Here is a 21940-nt window from a genome sequence, read left to right on the forward strand (position 1 = left end):
AGGATCATCCAAATCAGCCCAGGTTATTCTAATCTCACCCATGGACCCCATCCCCTGGGGGGATTTCTAACAATTTTGGCCATGACCCCGTTCCTGGACCTCCCACACCACAAGAATGTGGGTAAGTGCACTTCCCTCACTGAGCTAAGAGGGCCCAGGAACTAACCGCTGGGCCTGGAATGCAGAGTAAAGCAGACTTTACTGTCTGTATGCTGGAGTTGGCAGACTGACAGAAGCTCTGCTAGCTCCTGCACCAGTATGTAATAATGCTGCCAAAATGGGGAGCCAGTGACAGCAGCTGAGGGTGAGCTCCATGTGCTGCCCTCCAACAAAGGCAATCTCTGGGGTAATCGGGTGGGACTGGGCACCCCATAACCAAAATAATGGAAACCGTGGGGTGAGTACAAATTTAACAAAATAGCTACCCCCGTGTAATACAATTCAAGAACCGTTCAAATAAATAATATTATGAGCGCCTGATCAATAAATTATGACATTTATATGTCACACTTCAAAAATGATATCTCAAAATCATCCAATTCAATTTGATATGCAAATAAAAATAATCACAAATTATTATTAGCATAAAAACAATGTGTATAATTACATGTATAATATCAAACCTATATATCCCCAACAGATACAAAACATATTTAGTCCCCTATACCTTCAATGTACCAATATGCATATCACTTATAATTAATTCATTCCAAGACATACTATCAACCATCAAATAAAATGCTGTTTTCCATTAAAATGTCCTGAAAAGTCAATAAAGCACAACCCAAACCGGCTCTCAGGTATAACAATAGAACAACAATATATGTGTACAATGTACTTAATTTTCCACTGATCATGTATTCTCATTCGTTATGATAACAATTATCATTAAGATACAATATCAATGTGTCAAGAGATTTTCTGTCACTATAGTTAAAAAAAATACATCATTCAATCCTCATGTTTCACATACGAGTTGAGGTTTTTATTGGTTTTCCGTCCTCGTCTGGCCGCCAGAAAACAGGGTAAACATCAAGGAAAACATGAAGCAAGGCTCTCCTGGCACATCGGAAGAGCCGTTATTATAAAAGTCACCATTCACGGCAAACATAATGCTTTGTGGGTCCTTTTACTACAGTTACATTTTCACCCATAACTCAGTCTACGGTGGTCCTTGGAAAATGGGGCTAAAATGCTCAGCACAACATGCTCTTTCTGGTCATCTTCTGGGGTGCAACACTAAATTGGGAGAGGAAAAATCATAACCTTGTTCATGGTTTAATGCAGTTGTAAGCTCTTCCATTTCTGGATCTTTTGCTGTACAGCCGGGACTAGTTCGCCTCTGGGGGGTATGTGTATGGTAACATTTTGAAAGGCCTGGAAGTCCTAGGAATACTTAAAGCACTGTGCTCTCTAGGGCTTAATTTTATGGTTACTGCAATGCTTGTTCATGTGGTTGTGTCCTCTAGTGGCTGAATGTGTGGTTATGCTGCAATGCCTTTCACCATGCTGTTTTCTTGTGGTTACGCACTCTAAGGACTGGTTGCATGGTTAAACTACAATGCTTTTTCAACATGCCATGTTTAACTGATGCCCTCTAAGGGTTGGTTGTTCTGACCATTACGGTCTAATGCCAAGTATAAGAAAGAATGCCCCAATGCAAAGTTTATTTCTGAGAAATTATATTATTAGGTTTTCATGATAATTTAATGATAATTGCATATGTTTGTTAATCCATCAGTATCGCATTTATGGCAATGATTCATGCCAAAGTAATGTCATTACTACATCATGACATGACTTGATATATATGGGCGACCCTTCTGGAGGAATCATCACTGGTTACATAATGTCATCTATGGTATGTTGCTGACTGCATAATCCTTTATTTAGTGTTATTATTGTATGCCAGTGTTTGGGGATTACTAGCCCACACCACCTCCCTTGAGTAGGCCTTAGGCCCTCATTACAACATTGGTGGTATAATCCGCTTACCGCCGTGCAGAAGACCAACACACCGCCGCAGCCGCGGAATTCCGGCACAGCTATTATGACCCACAGCACGGAATACGCCAAAATTCAGACACCCACACAAGTCCGCCACACCAAAGGTCAGTGATAAACTGGCGAAAACAAAACCTCCACTGTCATGCCAACAGAAATACGCCCACACTATCACGACACATGAATCCACGTGGCGGTCTTTCAACCACGGTATTCCATTGGCGGTACACACCGCTGCACTCAAAATACACACACATTTACAAAACACAGACACATTGGACAATTCGAAACACACACACCTGATACACATGCACACACCACACCCACACACCTAATACAATATAAAATACACACCCACATCACCCACAAACCCCTACGACCAAAATCCCGAACAAAGGCCAGAGAGAGACACCACAAACAACTACCAAGCATCCACAGGCGCACAATACCATCACCCGCAGAACTTCCATGCACCTCATACAACACACCACTAAATATCACCCCACTTATCACTACACACACCACACTACACATCACCCACACCACCCCATGGCACGGCAAAGACACCCCACGTTTTGTGAGGAGGAGCTCAGGGTCATGGTGGAGGCAATCGTCCAGGTAGAGCCACAGCTATTCGGATCACAGGTGCAGCACACCTCCATAGCTAGGAAGATGGAGCTATAGCGCAGAATAGTGGACAGGATCAACACAGTGGGACAGCACCCAAGAAATCAGGATGACATCAGGAAGCGGTGGAAAGACCTACAGGGGAAGGTGCGTTCCGTAGTCTCAATACACCACCTTGCGGTTCAGCGGACTGGCGGCGGACCCCCACCTCCTCCCCCACAACTAACAACATGAGAGGAGCAGGTCTTGACGATTCTGTATACGGAGGGCCTCGCAGGAGTAGATGGAGGAATGAACTCTGGTAAGGCAAATCTTGACTATTACATCCCCCACCCTACCTGCATTCCATCACATACCCCCACCCTCACCCAGGGCCCAGGAACATAGGGGAACTGGGAGGGCTGCTGTGCGACATGGGTAGGACAGGCTAAGGGAACCCCTCTCCACGAGGCCCTCTCCTCCATCATGGGAGCCTACCACCACTCCCAGGAGACGATCGCAACGGTACTGGCCAAGTTTCAGGAGACCCAGCGCCTGTAGGAGGAACAGTATTTGGGCTTTAGGGAGGAACTCAGAGCCATCAATTCCACCCTGGGCACCATCGTAGGGGTGCTGAGGGAAGTACTCAACACCAGGAGGGACACTGTGGCACAATAAGGGGCCCCTGACACTAGCATGGACGATGAACTGCCCACCACCTCCGCCGGCGTTAGTTGACAGGAGGCACCGCCACAGGACCACCACACCAGCACCCCACCCCCTGCAGAGGGAGAACCACCCCGCAAACAGTCCCTGAGATCCAGGACAAAGACAGAGAACGACGCCAAGACCCCCGCCAAGAAATGAGACCACCCTGAATGTCATCCTTCTGTCCCACTTTGTCACCCTGTCCATCCTCAAACTGCCCCAGCTTCACTTCACATGCCCATTTGGGCAATGCACCTGTGAGACTAATAGACTAGACTCTGCCATGGACATTCCTCCACCATCACCCCCTCACCATTTTGTAACCCCTCCAATATAGAGCACTTAAATAAACACCCTTGAAGCACAAAACAATCTGGAGTCAGTCTGTGATTTCGGAATAGTGTATTTGCAACTACTGTGGCAAAATGCTCTTTCAATTGTAATGTCAACATACCTATGTCACACAGCTCTAGTCCATGAGGAAACAAAGTAGATGTCACACTGTGGGACACACATCTGTGAAATCGTAAGGGAAAGTGACAACTCAGTGACCATACACTGGGTGAAAACGACAGACAGTAGAGAGGTAGTAGTGTTAAAGTACATGTAGTAGGCAGGTTTGTATTCTTACCTGTGTCTCACTGGAAATATTGCAGGATCACTGAGTTCCTGTTGTCCATGTCCCTTTCTTCTGCTTCCTCGTCTTCACTGTCCATAGGCTCCACAGCTGCAACAACACCACCATCTGAACCATCCTCCTGCAGAAAAGGCACCTGTCGTCGCAAAGCTAAATTGTGAAGCCTACAGCAGGCCACGATGATCTGGCACACCTTCTTTGGTGAGTAGAATAGGGATCCACCTGTCATATGGAGGCACCTGAATCTGGCCTTCAGGAGGCCGAAGGTCCTCTCTATGATCCGCTGAGTTCACCCATGGGCCTCATTGTAGCGTTCCTCTGCCCTTGCCCTGGGATTCCTCACTGGGGTCAGTAGCCATGACAGGTTGGGGTAACCAGAGTCACCTGCAAATGGCGAGGGACAACTGTTAGACACACATTAACCTGTGGGGATATCCCCAGACCCAGACAACCATTCCCACTGACTTGCTTCCAGGTGCTCACCTATTAGCCACACATGGTGCCTCTGGAGTTGACCCATCACATAAGGGATGCTGCTATTCCGCAGGATGTAGTCATGCACTGAGCCAGGGAACTTGGCATTCACACGGGAGATGTACTGGTCTGCCAAACACACCATCTGCACATTCATGGAATGATAACTCTTCCGGTTTCTGTACACCTGTTCACTCCTGCGGGGGAGTACCAAAGACACATGGGTCCCATCAATGGCACATATGATGTTGGAGATATGTCCCAGGGCATAGAAGTCTCCTTTCACTGTAGGCAAATCCTCCACCTGACGGAAAATGATGTGGCTCCGCATGTGCTTCAGCAGGGCCGACAACACTCTGGACAACAGGTTGGAAAACATAGGCTGGGACATCCCTGATGCTATGGCCACTCTTGTTTGAAATGACCCACTTGCAAGGAAATGGAGTACTGACAGCACCTGCACTTGAGGGGGGATTCCTGTGGGATGGCGGATAGCTGATATCAGGTCTGGCTCCAGCTGGGCACACAGTTCCTGGATTGTGGCACGGTCAAGCCTGTAGGTGATGATCACATGTCTTTCCTCCATTGTCGACAGGTCCACCAGCGGTCTGTACACCGGAGGATACCTCCATCTCCTCACATGTCCCAGCGGACGGTGCCTATGAAGGACAACAGCGAGCACAGAGTCAAACAACTCAGAGGTACGTACCCACAGCTTACACATAACACAAATCATAATCCGAAAATTGGCCTGTATGTGTGTTGAGGCTAGGCCTAGGTATGTGTGACGCAGTTAAAAATTAAGCCATGTACCCCTGAAATGGCAGCTGCCCGACCTGTAAAGTGGGACAATGGGATGTGAGGTAACTGCGCTGGCGTTGTACACTGTCGCCGTAGGCGGTCGAAGACCGGGGTGCAATGCTGCATTGGTTAACATTGGACCCTATGGGTCCCAGGAGCCAATGACGATGTACGCCGGCTGTGATGGTACGCACCGTCGCGGACGTGACCGCCATTTTCTATTTGTTCAATCACTCGATACCTGATCTTCGACAGGAGAGGACCTACACTGCAATTGCTGCTGTGACCTCGGTCTGGAAGAGACAATGGCTCGTGCGACTGGGGAAAGGGCCCCTGCCTTCACATCAGAGGAGTTGGAGAAACTCGTGGATGGGGTCCTCCTCCAGTACACGCTACTCTACGGTCCTCCAGACAAACAGGTAAATACACTGGGAGCATGCTGTATGGGCTATGCCTGTGTGGAGTGGGGTGGATGAAAGATGGGTGGGGGAGATTGAGGCGTGCATGAAACAACGGTGAGTGCATGTGCATCATGGCAAGGGTAGGGATGGGGGCCAATGACTGTGACGGTGCATTTGGTAATAACTTTTCTTTTCCCCCTGTACAATTCATGTTGGTCAGCGCCCACCAGAAAAAAGATATTTGGCGTGCCATCGCCAAGGATGTCCGGACCCTGGGGGTCTACCACAGACGGAGCACCCACTGCCGGAAAGCATAGGAGGACATTCGCCGCTGGAGCAAGAAGACAGCAGAGGCCCAGCTGGGGATGGCCTCCCAACGTTGGAGGGGTGCCCGTTGCACCATGACCCCCCTGATGTTCAGGATCCTGGTGGTGGCGTACCTGGAGTTGGATGGGCGCTTGGGGGCATCACAGCAGCCACAAGGGGGTGAGTACACTCTCATTCTGCTGATTTTGCGCCCAGTGGAGGTGTCTGGGTGGGGGAGGTAGGCTGTGGGTTTCCCTAGGCCAGGGCGAGTTTAGGAGGCAGGGTCCCCTTGTTCTGGCAGAGATTGTGGCACCCCACCCCACCTGTGTACAGTGCCAAGTACACCTAGTCAGGCTCCTGTGTCATCCATGTGGGCAGATGTCGTCCTTGTAGGCCATGTCCCAGGGATTGAACAGTGGAGGCTAAGTGCACGGCGTAGTGCAGGGGGCTTCTGTATCTGCCGTGTCCGCCAACGGTAGCGGTAATGCATGCACTCAACATGTCTTTCTTCTGTCGTTCCCCCCCCCCTTTTTGTGGTCTCCCTGTTCTTGTGTGCATTAGCATCATCAGGCAGAGGAGCAGTGGCAAAGGAGCAGGAGGGAGCTGCATCCCACATGGCCCTGGAGGGCGAAACAACGGACTCGGAGTTCACCAGTGTGATGGAGTGCGAGGGGAGCTCCACGGCGGGGACAGGAGCTGACACCAGTGACACGGACTCGTCCTCTGATGGGAGCTACCTTAATGTGGCGGCAACATCTGTGCCCCCCGCATCTACAGGTACAGCTGCCACCCCCCCTACCAGCACCGCGCTCCCACCAGCCCCTCAGCCTTTGCCCCGTGCCCGCTCACCCAGGAGGGTGGGCATCTCCTTCGCCCCAGGCACCCCAGCCCCTGCCCCAGTCACCCCTGCTGCCCTCAGTGAGGAGGCCATTGACCTCCTCAGGTCCCTTACTGTTGGGCAGTCTACCATTTTGAATGCCATCCAGGGTGTAGAAAGGCAGTTGCAACAAACAAATGCATTTCCTGGAGGGCATTCATTCTGGTCAGGCGGCCCTTCAGCGAGCTTTTCAGACTCTGGCCTCAGCACTGATGGCAGCCATTGTCCCTGTGTCTAGCTTCCCCCCTCCAACTTCCTCCACTCAGACCCAATCTACCTCAGCCTATCCCAAGCAAACCTTCAGACCAACATGCACACACATCAACACACAAGGGAAGGTCAGGCAAACATAAGCACCACACATCCCACAGGCACTCACGCAAGCATCACACACATGCAGACACACCAACATCCACTGCCTCCATTGTGTCCCCCTCCTCCTCGTCTCCCTCCTCCCTCCCAGTCTCGTCTCCATTCACACCTGCATGCACTACATCTACAGCCACTACTTCCATCACCAGCACACCCACCACCACACCCCGCTCATGTACAGTCACCACCCCTACTGCCATTCACACGTCCCCTGTGTCCTCTCCCAGTGTGTCTGTGACGCCACCTCCCAAGATACACAAACGCAGGCACACACCCACCCAACAGCCATCCACCTCACGACAGCCTCCAGCGCAAGCACCTTCACCCAATGCCACCAAACGGACACCTCCTACAACCACAACCTCTTCCTCCACTCCCAAACCCCCTCCAGCTACCCATCCCAGTGCTTCCAAAAAACTTTTCCTGTCCAAACTTGACCTCTTTCCCACACCTCCCCCACCCCGTCCGTCTCCTCGGGCCCGACTCTCCAGGTCCCAACCTAGCACCTCAGCCACAACATGTCAGGGACCAGTGGTGCCTGTAGTCATCGGAATCTGGAGTGCACCGGCCACCAGGGCAGCCAGTGTGGCACAGAGCCACAGCACGGGCAGTCCCCCACCTGTCAAGCATCAAAAGTTGGCCAGTGCCCGGCGGGAGAGGGCGGAAGACTCCAGCCACCAAAGCCGCACCCAGGGGTACAGGTGGGAGTGTGGAGTCAGCTGCGACACCTTCCAAGGTGGGAAAGGGCCACAAGAAAGTCAGCAGGTCTGGGAAGAGTAGCACGGCGGAGAAGACCGCCATCATCCCCGCTGCCCAGGAGGCCAGCACCTGCCCTGCTGCTCAAGAGGCCACTGCCAGCACCTGCACTGCTGCCCAAAAGAGGCCACCTTCAGCACCTGCCCTGCTGCCCAACAGGCCACCACCAGCACCAGCCCTGCTGGGCCAGACAGGACCGCCAGCACCAGCCCCGCTGGGCCAGAGAGGACTGCCAGCACCAGCCCCGTTGGGCCAGACAAGACCGCCAGCACCAGCCCCGCTGGGCCATGAAAGACCGCCAGCAGCTGAGTCACTGCAAAGGACACCGCCGCAACAAGCACCGCTGAACAGGGCACCGCTGCCACATGCACCTCTGAACAGGGCACCACCGCCACAAGCCCCGCTGAACAGGGCACCGCCGCCACATGCACTGCTGGCCCATGAGCACCAAGGGCACTGATGCTACTGAGTCCGTCACGAGCAGGATAAGGCACTCTGGGCACCAAGCCCCTCCAGAACCAGTGGAGAGATCCATCCACTACCTCAGTCCTTGGCAGGATGAAGCACTCTGGGCACAAGGCCCCCTCCAGAACCAGTGGAGACTGTCATCCACTTGAGAGACTATGGCTTTGCACTCCCCAGGATGCAGCAGTGGGCAACCCACCCACTGTAGAGACTTGAGAGACTGTGGCTTTGCACTCCCCAGGATTGAACAGTGGGCAAACCACCCACTGTAGAGACTTGTGAGACTGTGGCTTTGCACTCCCCAGGATTGAACAGTGGGCAAACCACCCACTGTAGAGACTTGAGAGGCTGTGGCTTTGCACTCCCCAGGATTGAACAGTGGGCATGGGGCCCCCTCGTGGATTTGGCGTTGTGCGCTCAACCGGCTGAGGTGCCCCCCCTTTCCCTCCCCCTGAGATGCCTGTTTTATTGCTATCTGATGCCCCTGCAGTGTTCTCTCTGTCATGGTTGGGGATCTTGTGTGGGCCTCGCCCATACCGTGTGGGCCCAGTGTTCCACGGACTTCAATGGAGCACTCCTTGGACTACTATTCTTAGTGTATAATTTGTTCATAGTGTATATATATATATTTTTGCGTACTGGATTTTAATATATTACAATGGTTACACTAATTTTCTTTGGTCTGTGCATTCTTCCGGGGGGGTTGGGGTGTTTAACTATAATGTATCATGATGTATTAGTGTGTGTGTTGTCGTGGGTGGGGGTGTTACGTGTTGCGTGTGTGTGTCCCTGTTTTTCCCTCCCCCCACCCTTGTGTAGTAGGTGCAGTACTCACCGTGGTCTTCGCCGCCAGCGTTCGTGCTCCTGGTAAAGGAGCAAGAAGATAAGGGCTGGCAGGATCTGCAGCTCTGGTTCCATGGCGTCCTGGTTCCTCGTGGGATGTGTAGAGGTGAGCGTTTTCCCTTTGCGGTCCTGTTTCCGCCGTGTTTTAGTCCGTGGTTAATCCGCCCCGGAAAAGGTGGCGGATTGGTAGGTTGTGATACTGTGGGCGGTACTTTGTCCTCCGGCTGTCTGTTGGCGGTGACCGCCATGCTGTTTGTTTGTACTGCCGTGGCGGTCGGAGTGTTAAAGTGGCTGGCTTTGTTGGTGGTTTCCGTCACGGTCGTAATTCCAATTTTTTTACTGCCGCTTTAACACCGTCCGCCAGGGTTGTAATGACCACTTTAGGCTGCTCAGCCTCGCTAATCTGTCAGAGTCAAGCACTACAATGGGGTATTTGATTCCCACTGAGGGCAATTTAGGAACTAATACTTGTGCTGGCCACACGACTAATAGCCCAATTTCCAAAACTGAGCCACCGATATTGAGTGAAGTCTTAATGAACATATAAGACTGCTGCAACGTACTACTAAAGAGATAGATCACCAGGGGATATATGTGAGTGTACAGACTAGTCGACGGATGAATAGTACACCCACATTAAACACAGAATTATACTTAATATGCTATAGGTCAAAAATCCTAAAACTACTCAGTACTACACAAAAATATGAATTTATATATAAAATGCATCAGTATAAATTATTCAGTGTGGAAACGTTTTACAAAACATGCCATTGGTGATGTAATCAGTAATGTCATTTGAGATATGAAGTATTTATATATCATATACTTTGAGGAGGAGGCCCCCCCATAAATCCTCCCTCTCCTTGTTATTTATTAAATCAAATGTGCCAAACCCCAGGCGCACCCCAGGGGTGATTTCTTGAAAAAGCTCGTCCCACTTTTTTTTATCTTGCTGTACTGAAAAAATAATAATTTTGGCCCTGGAGGGGGTGGTCTCACTGGAATCTCACAACAAGGCTGAGGGGGTAAGGGACATCCCTAAACTGCTCCTGTATCTGGTATTCTTTTATTATTTTACAAGGACACATGGTGTGAGTCCCCATGTCCCAAACAATCTGCAACACGTATTAGTTTTAATGTGTATTGGTTTGTACGATAAAATGCAAAGCAGAAGAGTGGATGCGATTGTCAGTGATGTTGTGCTGCATATCATCAATAATGCCCTTTGAGATGTCACAAGGCTGGCACAAGTGATGTCCTTAATGTGGTAATTGAACATGTCATGAGTGATGTAATATGTGAGGTCATAAGCAGTGTATGGCAGCGGCACAAGTTAGAGTTAGCTGGTGAATTTCTTTCTTTTTGGGATTTAAAATTTCACACTATGAATCTAATTGTTACATAACTATGATATCACTTTTAACCTTTCTGTGAAATTTTACTTTTTTAATGTAAGTTAAGATCTTTTTTCTGTTCCTAACTTTAAGTTGCTTTAACCTTTATTTTTTCAGTGACTCTTTAAGTTTTGCTTTAATGTAATATAAAATGTATCTTTCAAAGTTAATCATAATGCAAATTTTGCCCGTAGATTTTATTAGTGAATTTCAATAGTGTGCTAAAACGGAATGTGTGTTATCAAGTGTATCCATTCATTCTTTTTGAATTGTTACATTTTCCATGCTCCTGAGGTACTCCTGTGGGATCCTCACAACCAATGGCATGCCTCCACATGATTTCTATGACATTTAGGGGGTCATTCTGACCCTGGCGGTCAGTGTTAAAGCGGCGGCCGACCCGCCAACAGGCTGGCGGCCTAAAAATATGAATTCTGACCCTGGCGGGAACCGCCAACACAGGCCGCCGCTTTTACACTCCGACCGCCACGGCGGTACAAACAAACAGCGCGGCGGTCACCGCCAACAGGCAGGCGGCAGACAATGTACCGCCCACCCTATCACGACCCACCAATCCGCCACCTTTTCCGGGGCAGGAGCCCCACCGATAAAAACACGGCGGAAACAGACATCTCCAATGGAAAACGCTTACCTCGACACACTCCACGCGGAATCGGAACAGCATGGAACCCGAACTCCACATCCTCCCAGCCATTGCCTTCCTGCTCTTCTTCCAGGATCACGAACCTCGCCGCAGACGACAACGGTGAGTACTGCACCTACGACACAGGGGAGGGGGGAGGAGGAAAGGTTACGGGCACACACATACGCCACACCCCCACCCCCACCCTCACCCCCACCGAAATACCTACACACCTATGCAGATAAAAAAGTCAGAGTGACCCCCCCGACCCCCCCCCCAAAAACAAAGACAAAAGGCAATGAATGTAAAAGTAGAACCATATTATTGCAACAATAAATTATAGCGACCATAGCAATATATGAAGAATGAATCGACATCTAGAACTCTATCCATACCAGTAGCAAAAGTCCGGCCCAGTCATTCAAAGTCCAAATGTCCGTGGGCCAATGTTCAGCAACACATGGGCAAAGCCCACACACAAGATCGAGTCCATTGGAGAGAACACTGCTGGGGCATCACTAAAATAAAAAGACAGGCACCTCAGGGGGAAGGGAAGGGGGGGCACCTCAGCCACATGAGTGAACGACGCCAGATCCACGAAGGGCCTCCATGCCCACTGTGGCATCCTGGGGAGTGCAAAGCCACAGTCTCACAAGTCTCTACAGTGGGTGGATTGCCCACTGTGCCATCCTGGGGAGTGCAAAGCCACAGTCTCACAAGTCTCTACAGTGGGTGGATTGCCCACTGTGCCATCCTGGGGAGTGCAAAGCCACAGTCCATCAGGTGGATTACAGAGACCACTGGTCATGGAGGAGGCATGGTGGGCAGAGTGCGTCGTGAAGGCCTGCCTGACACAGAACCGGGACTGCCAATGGGCCAGCGGTGCTTGACAGGAAGGGCCCAGCGGAGCGGTGCTTGACAGGAAGGGCCCAGCGGAGCGGTGCTTGACAGGAAGGGCCCAGCGGAGCGGTGCTTGAGATGAAGGGCCCAGCGGAGCGGTGCTTGAGATGAAGGGCCCAGCGGAGCGGTGCTTGAGATGAAGGGCCCAGCGGAGCGGTGCTTGACAGGAAGGGCCCAGCGGAGCGGTGCTTGAGATGAAGGGCCCAGCGGAGCGGTGCTTGAGATGAAGGGCCCAGCGGAGCGGTGCTTGACAGGAAGGGCCCAGCGGAGCGGTGCTTGAGATGAAGGGCCCAGCGGAGCGGTGCTTGAGATGAAGGGCCCAGCGGAGCGGTGCTTGACAGGAAGGGCCCAGCGGAGCGGTGCTTGAGATGAAGGGCCCAGCGGAGCGGTGCTTGAGATGAAGGGCCCAGCGGAGCGGTGCTTGACAGGAAGGGCCCAGCGGAGCGGTGCTTGAGATGAAGGGCCCAGCGGAGCGGTGCTTGAGATGAAGGGCCCAGCGGAGCGGTGCTTGACAGGAAGGGCCCAGCGGAGCGGTGCTTGACAGGAAGGGCCCTGTTCAGCGGTGCTTGAGATGAAGGGCCCAGCGGAGCGGTGCTTGAGATGAAGGGCCCAGCGGAGCGGTGCTTGAGATGAAGGGCCCAGCGGAGCGGTGCTTGACAGGAAGGGCCCAGCGGAGCGGTGCTTGAGATGAAGGGCCCAGCGGAGCAGTGCTTGACAGGAAGGGCCCAGCGGAGCGGTGCTTGACAGGAAGGGCCCAGCGGAGCGGTGCTTGACAGGAAGGGCCCAGCGGAGCGGTGCTTGAGATGAAGGGCCCAGCGGAGCGGTGCTTGAGATGAAGGGCCCAGCGAAGCGGTGCTTGAGATGAAGGGCCCAGCGGAGCGGTGCTTGACAGGAAGGGCCCTGTTCAGCGGTGCTTCTCACGGCGGGGCCCTGTTCAGAGGTTCTGGTCACGGCGGGGCCCTGTTCAGCGGTGCTTCTCACAGCGGGGCCCTGATCAGCGGTTCTGGTCACGGCGGGGCCCTGTTCAGTGGTGCTTCTCATGGCGGGGCCCTGTTCAGCGGTGCTTCTCACGGCGGGCCCCTGTTCAGCGGTTCTTGTCACGGCGGGCCCTGTTCAGCGGTACTTCTCACGGAGGGGCCCTGTTCAGCGGTTCTTGTCACGGCGGGGCCCTGTTCAGCAGTACTTCTCACGGCGGTGCCCTGTTCAGCGGTGCTTCTCACGGCGGGGCCCTGTTCAGCTGTGCTTCTCACGGCGGGGCCCTGTTCAGCGGTGCCTGTCTTGTGCTTCCAGTGAACCACACCTGGCCAATACTTGCCGCTCAGTCTGCATCGGACCTTTCCATTGCGGGGCCCTCCTGTGATGGAGTCCTGGGGCCCTGGCTCTCCTTCGATACCCCCGGAATGGAACTGGTGGGGCCCTCATGGCCAGGTCGGCTGCTCCCTGCCGTTTGCTCCTTGCTGCCCTTGCCCTCCTTGGCAGACTGTCCGTGGCCCTTGGCTCCCTTACCCGATGTGGCAGGTGACGGTGCAAGGCTACCCTCCTTGGGGGCAGGCATATCAGGCCTGTCGCGCCTGCCCTTCAGTTTTTTGGTCCTCTTCCCAAGGGGGGGGCTGGCTGTGCCTTTGCTGCTGGACGATGTCCCAGCCCAAGGAAAGGGCGGACTCCAAAAACCAGGCACGACGTTCTTGGGAGTTGCTGGGCTGGTGGTGGCTGAGGTGTTTGTGGAACTCTTACGGGATGGAGGGGGTGGGTCAGGTGAGGAAAAGAGGTCCACTTTAGCGAGGAAAATTTTCTTTGGAGCCATGGGAAGGGTGGCTGGAGTGGGTATGGGAGTGGAGGAAGAGGATGCGGTTGTAGGAGAGTCAATTGTGCTGTCTTTGGGTGCAGGTGCTTGGGCAGGAGGCTGACGTGAGGTGGATGGCTGTTGTTTGGGTGCCTGCCTGCGTTTGTGTGGTTGGGAAGCGGGGGTGACAGACACACTGGGAGAGGACACAGGGGACGTGTACATGGCAGTGGGGGTGGTGACTGCACGTGTGCGGACTGGTGTGGAGGGTGTGCTGGTGATGGGTGAAATGGCTGATGGTGGTGTGCTTGCAGGTGTGTGTGGAGACGTCACAGGGAGGGAGGAGGGAGACGAGGAGGTGGGGGACACAGAGGAGGTAGTGGCTGTTGGCATGTCTGCATCTGGATGTTGCTTGGGTGAATGCTTGTGTGTCCTGTGGTGCTTATGTCTGGATGAGCTTCCCTTGGGTGTTGAGGTGTGTGCAGGCTGGTCTGTAGGTGTGGATGGGATAGGCAGAGGAACAGGGGAGTGGGACTGGGTGGAGGGAGTCAGAAGAGGGAGGCTGGAGACAGGGACAATCGCTGCCGTCAGTGCTGAGGCCAGAGCGTTGAACGATCGTTGATGGGCAGCCTGACCCGAATGAAGGCCCTCCAGGTATGCATTGCTTTGATGCACCTCCCTCTCCACACCCTGGATGGCATTCAAAAGGGTAGACTGCCCAACAATGATGGTCCTCAGGAGGTCAATGACCTCCTCACTGAGGGCAGCAGGGGTGACTGGGGCAGGGCCTGAGGTGCCTGGGGCGAAAGAGATGGCCGGCTTCCTGGCCTTGCGGGCACGGGCCGAAGGCCGAGGGGCTGCTGGGAGGGCGGAGCTGGTGCGCTGGGTGGCGGCTGTACCTGTAGGATCGGTGGGCACGGATGTTGCCGCCACCGCAAAGGAGCTCCCTTCCGAGGACGTGTCGGTGTCGCTGCCGTCTCCACGGGTCCCCGTGGTGGAGCCCCCCTCGCCCTTCGTCTCACTGGTAATGTCGGAGTCCGTTGCATGGCCCTCCGGGGCCATGTGAGATGCAGCTCCCTCTTGCGCCGATGCCACTTCTCCTCCGCCTGATGATGCTAATGCACACATTCACAGTAAAACAAAGAAAATGGGGGGGGGGTGGAAAACATAAAGACAAGTTGAGTGCATGCATTCGGGACACCGTTGGCGGAGAGGACAGACACAGAAGCCCCCTGCACTACGCTGCGCACTTGGGGTACACTACTCATTCACTGGGACATGCCCTACAAGCCTATGGGCGACAACTGCCCACACAGTATACACTGGTCCATGAATCGCGTTACTAGGCACCCTACAGAGGTGGGGGGTGGGGGCACAGGACCATACTTCACGGACGGGCCTATCCTACAGAAATCGCCTTGGCCTAGGGATACCCACAGCCCTCCTCCCCCACCCAGGCACCTCCACTGCGCGCAAAATAGCTGAATGTGCTGGTACTCACCCCCTTGTGTCTGCTGTGATGTCCTCAAGCGCCCATCTAAATCGGGGTAGGCCACCGCCAGGATCCGGGACATCAGGGGGGTCAAGGTACGACTGGCACCCCTCCTAGGTTGGGAGGCCATCCCCAGCAGAGCCTCCGCGGTCTTCCTGCTCCCGCGGCGGATGTCCTCCCACCTCTTGCGGCAGTGGGTGCCCCTTCTGGTGTGGACCCCCAGGGCCCGGACGTCCTTGGCGATGGCACGCCAAATGTCAATCTTCTGATGGGCGCTGACCTATGTGACATGGACAGGGGGGGAAGAGAAACATCATCACTTTTCTGCATGCTTGATGTGAGTGGCCCCCCCTCCCCAACCTTGCCATGTGGCACATGCTCTCATCTGTCGTGCCATGCATTCGTCATTCGCTGCCCTCCCCTCCATCGTACATCCTCCCCACTCAGCCCAGGCATTGGGCACTATGCATTGCCCCCCGTGTACTCACCTGTTGGTCTGGAGGGCCATAGAGTAGCGCATACTGGGGGAGGACCCCGTCCACGAGCTTCTCCAACTCCTCGGTACTGAAGGCGGGGGCCCTTTCCCCAGTCGCAGCAGCCATTGTCACTTCCAGACCGAGGTCACAGCAGCACTTGCAGTATAGGTCCTCTCCTGTGGATGCTCAGGTCTCGTGTGATCAAGCCGAGAGAAAATGGCAGTTACGGCCGCGGCAGTGCGTGCCGCGGCGGTGCTTACCGCGGCGGAGCGTACCGCGACCGCTCACCGCCATTGGCTCCTGAAACCCATAGGGTTCAATGTTGTCCAATGCGGCTTTGTGCCGCGGACTGCGACCATCTACCGCCACGGTGTGCCACGCTTGCGCAATGACCTCACTTCACATTGTCACACTTCACAGGTCAGGCAGCCGCCATTTCAAGGGCCCACATGGCTTCATTCCTACTGGGTCACACATACCTAGGCCTTGCACCGACAATCATACTAGCCATTCAATCCCGAGAGATTTGTGTACTGTGCATGCTGTGGACACTTACCTGTGGGTTGCTTGATTCTGTGCTCCATGTTGTCCTTCCTAGGCATCGTCCGCTGGGACTTGCGAGGAGACGGAGGAATCTTCCTGTGTACAGACCGCTGGTGGACCTGTCGACAATGGAAGAAAGACACGTCATACTCACCTACAGACTCAACCGTGCCACTATACAGGAACTGTGTGCCCAGCTGGAGCCAGACCTGATGTCACCCATCCGCCAACCCACAGGGATTCCGCCTCTAGTGCAGGTGCTGTCAGTACTGCATTTTTTGGCAAGTGGATCATTTCAAACTACCGTGGCCATTTCATCTGGGATGTCTCAGCCTATGTTTTCAAAGGTGTTGTCCAGAGTGTTGTCTGCCCTGATGAAATACATGCGGAGCTACATCATTTTCCCTGAGGTGGGTGACTTGCCTACAGTGAAGGGTGATTTCTATGCCCTTGGACACATTCCCAATATCATTGGTGCCATTGATGGTACCCATGTGGCTTTGGTTCCCCCAAAAGACGATGAGCAGGTGTACAGGAACCGTAAAAATTATCATTCGATGAATGTCCAGGTGGTCTGTTTGGCTGACCAGTACATCTCCCATTTAAATGCCAAGTTCCCAGGGTCAGTGCATGACGCGTACATCATGCGAAATAGCAGCATCCCTTATGTGATGGAACTGCTACAGAGACACTGTGTGTGGTTAATTGGTGACTCTGGTTACCCAAACCTGCCTTGGCTATTGACCCCAGTGAGGAATCCCAGGACCAGGGCAGAGGAACGGTACAATGAGGCCCATGGGCGTACTAGGAGGGTGATTGAGCGGACCTTCGGCCTCCTGAAGGCCAGGTTTAGGTGCCTGCATATGACTGGTGGATCCCTAATGTACTCACCAAGGAAGGTGTGTCATATCATCGTGGCCTGCTGCATGCTTCACAACCTGGCTTTGCGACGCCAAGTGCCTTTCCTGCAGGAGGATGGTCCAGATGGTGGTGTTGTGGCCGCTGTGGAGCCTGCGGAGAGTGAAGAGGAGGAAGACGAAGAGGACGACACAGACAACAGGGACAGAGTGATACTGCAGCATTTCCAGTGACACACAGGTAAGAATCTACTCCTGCATTGTATTATATCTGTAACTGTAGTGGCTTTCTACTGTCTGACCTTTCACCCCAATGTATGGTAACTCAGTTGTGTATATCACTTCCTATTTCAGTGATCTGATCCCCACGGAGTGCCCTCTGTTTTTTTTCCCCATGGACTACCGCTGTGTGACACTGGTATGTTGTCATCACAATGTAACTAGAAATGTTTTGTTGGTTATATCGAATACATTTGGTTTAAATAAATAGATAGCAGAATCCAGTTGGTTAATGTGCAATAATTGTGTTTATTGAAGTTTTAAAAAAGGTGTATAGTTCAAACAGGGTGATGATGGAGGCATGTCCATGGCAGTGTCCAGACTGTCGTTCCTACAGGTCCATTGTCCATATGCCTGTGGAAGGTGGAGCAGGGGCAGTTCAAGGTTGGACAGGGTAAACAAGTGGGACAGTGGGATGACATCCGGGGGTTTCCGTGCATGGCGGGGGTCTTGACATCCTACTCTGTCTTCTTCCTCGATCTCAGGCCTTTCTTGCGGGGTGGTTCTTGTTCTGCAGGGGGTGGGGTCCGGGAGGGCCGTTGCTGTTGTGTCGGGGCCTCCTGACCACTAGCGCCGGCGGAGGTGGTGGGCTGTTCTTCCTCCATGCTAGTGGCAGGAGCCCTTTGGGGGGCCACATGGTCCCGCAATGTGGTGACAATCTGGTTGAGTGTCACCACGATTGTACCCATTGCGGAACTGATGCTGCGCAGTTCTTCCCGGAACCCCATGTACTGGCCCTCCTGCATGGCCTGGATCTCCTGGAACCTGGCCAGGACCGTCGCCATCGTCTCTTGGGAGTGGTGGTACGCTCCCATGATGGTGGTGAGGGCCTCTTGGACAGTGGGTTCCCTAGGCCTGTCCTCCCTCTGTCGCACAGCAGCCCTCCCAGTTCCTCTTTGTTCCTGGGCCTCTGTCCCCTGGACGGTGTGCCCACTACCAGTGCCCCCAGGTCCCTGTTGTTGTTGGGGTTGTGGGTTACCCTGGGTGCCCTGAACTGGTAGACACACCGCTGCTTGACCTGTCCTGGAGACAGAAGCATGGGCCCGCTGGGTGGGTGCTGTGCTGGTGTTTCCTGAGGGGTGTAGGTCTGCTGTGGCCTGTGGCTGACTGAGGGTAACCGACTGTCCAGAGGTCCCCGATGGTCCGGGCTGGTCATCAGGTTCTAGGTCGACAGAGCTGCTGTCATCACTGGGGGCCTGTTCTGGGGGTGGGATGGACAAATCTGGACCCTCCTGGCCGGTGTGTTGGCGTTGGGGCCCTGCAGGGGTAAAAGAATATGGTTATTGCTTTTGTGTGTGCCGTGGCGTCCGATTTGTGGGTGCCCTTGTCCCCCAGTGCTTGCAGTCCCATGTGTGTGGAGTTGTGAGGGTGGTTTGTGGGGGGGGATGGGTATGTGCAGTGGTCATGCTTAGGTAATGGGTGTCCATGGTTTGTGTTGGCATTCAGGGGTTTGGGGTGGGTTGGGTGGGTTGTGCTGGTGAGACATTAACAGGGAGTATGTGTGCTGGGGGGTTAGGGGTGAGGGTGGGGGTGGGGGTGTGGGTTGGCATGCTGGTGGTTGGGGGGGGTGAAGTAGTTGAGATTAGACTTACCAGAGTCCATTCCTCCGCCTACTCCAGCGAGGCCCTCAGGATGCAGGATGTTCAAGACCTCTTGCTCCCATGCTGTGAATTCGGGTGGAGTGGGTGGGGGTCCGCCGCCAGTCTTCTGCACAGCGATGTTGTGTCTTGACACCATCGACCGCACCTTCCCCCGTAGGTCGTTCCAGCGCTTTCGGATGTCTTCCCGATTTCTGGGATGCTGTCCCACAGCGTTGACCCTGTCGACGATCCTTTGCCATAGCTCCGCCTTCCTGGCTATTGTGGTGTGCTGCACCTGTGTGCCGAAGAGCTGGGGCTCTACCCTGATTATTTCCTCCACCATGACCCTGAGTTCTTGGTCCGTGAACCTGGGGTGTCTTTGGGGTGCCATGGGGTGGTGTGGATGAGGTGTGGGGTGGTGTTTGTGGTGATGAGTGTGGTGGTGTGTGGTGTTTTGTGCGTAGATGTGGTGTGGGTGATGATGTTGGGTTCCTGTGTGTGTTGTGGTTTGCGTTCCCTGTGCTCTCTCTCTGTGTATTGCGCCTTGTCTCTGAATTTCGATTTGTGGGGGTTTGTGGGTGATGTGGGTGTGTGTTTTATATGGTGATGGGTGTGTGGGTGTGGTGTGTGTATGTGTATCAGGTGTGTGTATTTCGAATTGTCCAATGTGGCTGTGTTTTGTAAATGTGTGTGTATTTTGAGCTCGGCGGTGTGTACCGCCAATGGGATACCGCGGTTGAAAGACCGCCGCGTGGATTCGTGGGTCGTAATGGCATGGGCGTGTTTGTGTTGGCGTGACGGTGGAGGTTTGGTCATCTCCAGTTTATCGCTGACCGCTGATGAGGCGGCCTTCAGTGGATGTCGGGTTTTTGGCGGTTTGGCAGTTGTGGGTCAGAATGACAGTGGCGGATTACCGCGGCGGTATGATGGCGGTCTTCTGACCGGCGGTAAGAGCCTTTTACCGCCAGGGTCAGAATGACCCCCTTAGTTCCTTTTCCAGGTCCCACAGGAGTATTGCATGACTGACAGAAACTAAAAAAGTATTGTCTTTAGTATGAAAGAGTGATTTTCATCTATATTTGACCCTTGAGCATTTCTAACTGGATCAGTTAACGAGGATCCCTTGAGTTTTTTTTGTGAGTTTGCCTCGTTTTTTTATGTCACTGCACCAGAAACCAGTACCTATGACAATTGCACCAAATGCATCTGATTGAATGAAATCAATGTCCTGCTGTATTTCTAGGAAGTTGCTGACCTTTCATACTCATATGGGATTGTACTGGGGCCTTTTGTTGCATTTTGTGCCACTTATTTATGGATTGCAGAATGGCTGCAGGAGGATCATAAAGAGAGGAAGGTGTAGAAGAGCAGCAAGTGGAGACTCCCAAAGCCATCAAGTAATCTTTGATGTAGCAAAGTTTTGATATTCCTCCGGTGAGAAGACACTTTCCTCAAAACATTTGATTTATAAGCTATGCAACAAGCCATTCTCACATGGGACTGACAAGAAATATTCACATGGGACTTCTGGTATATGGAAGCACATGTGGTGCATCCACCTCACTTGGTTGGTGAGAGCTGACTGCCAAAGGAATGCGCAGGAGGTGCCTATCTCAACATCTGGACCCTCATGGGGCCTGGTGACACTGTGTCCGCCGACGTTCTGCAGGGGCAGTTAAGACCACAATGCTGCATACCAGATGATGATTTCTTACTGCACTGCAGAGGAGCATAGCAGATCTGTCAGAAACAATAGATTTGTCTTGGATTTCTAAACATTTTGGTCCAAGTTTGAGTTGCTTGAGTTTGCGAACTTTCTTCATAATGAATAGTACTTCAGTGCAGTGCAATGTGGTGCCTTGCATTACTTTGCATTAAAGGGGAGCTCCATCAGTGTTGAATGGACATTCCAATGTATTCACCCATTAACTGTGATGTATAGCCAACCACAATCAGTTGTAGACATGGATTTGAGACAACATTTTGCTCCTCCATGAGGCATAACAAGAAGACAAATTTGCATTTCTCTTTGTTGTTTAACTTCTCCATGTGTGCTATATTCCACAGTACATACTCATAAGTGAAATTGCCCTAGAAGATAGTTTTAGTACAGGAAATGACTCCTTCCAGCACAAAAAATATCCTGACCACAATTCATACAATTTTGCACAACAGTGCAAGGGTGCCTGCATTGGTACAAGTCTGCACAAAATGTGCTAGCTCACTAAGACTACACAACAGAACCTTTTCTTTGTAGATGCAGAACAATTCTCTACCTGGTGAATGGTGTGCACATTAGGAGCTTGGCAATTTCATGGGTCTTCGGTGTCTGGAAAGATGTCAAGGCAAAGACTGTGGCCCTCTTTACGAGTGTTGCGGCCTTAAACCCGCCTCACTTGCGGTGGCAGTCGGACCGCCACCATAGTGGTGGTCTGACTGCCACATTACGACTGTGGCGGAGCCACCACGGTCCAACCACTGGCACCGCCAGGTTTCTGCCAGTCTCAGTGGTCGTAGTCCACTAGGGCAGTGCTACAAGCAGCAGTACCCTCCAGATTATGAATCCTCTTTCTGCCAGCCTTTGCATGGCAGTGGGACCACCATGCAAAGGCTGGCGGAAAGGGGGCATTGGGGGTCTCATGGGGGCCCCTGCACTGCCCATGCACTTGGCATGGGCAATGCAGGGGCCCCAATGGACAGCCTCGTCACGCTTTTCTCTGCTCCAATTATCGGCAGAGAA

Source organism: Pleurodeles waltl, chromosome 6, assembly GCF_031143425.1.
Source record: "Pleurodeles waltl isolate 20211129_DDA chromosome 6, aPleWal1.hap1.20221129, whole genome shotgun sequence".
Classification (NCBI taxonomy): domain Eukaryota; kingdom Metazoa; phylum Chordata; class Amphibia; order Caudata; family Salamandridae; genus Pleurodeles; species Pleurodeles waltl.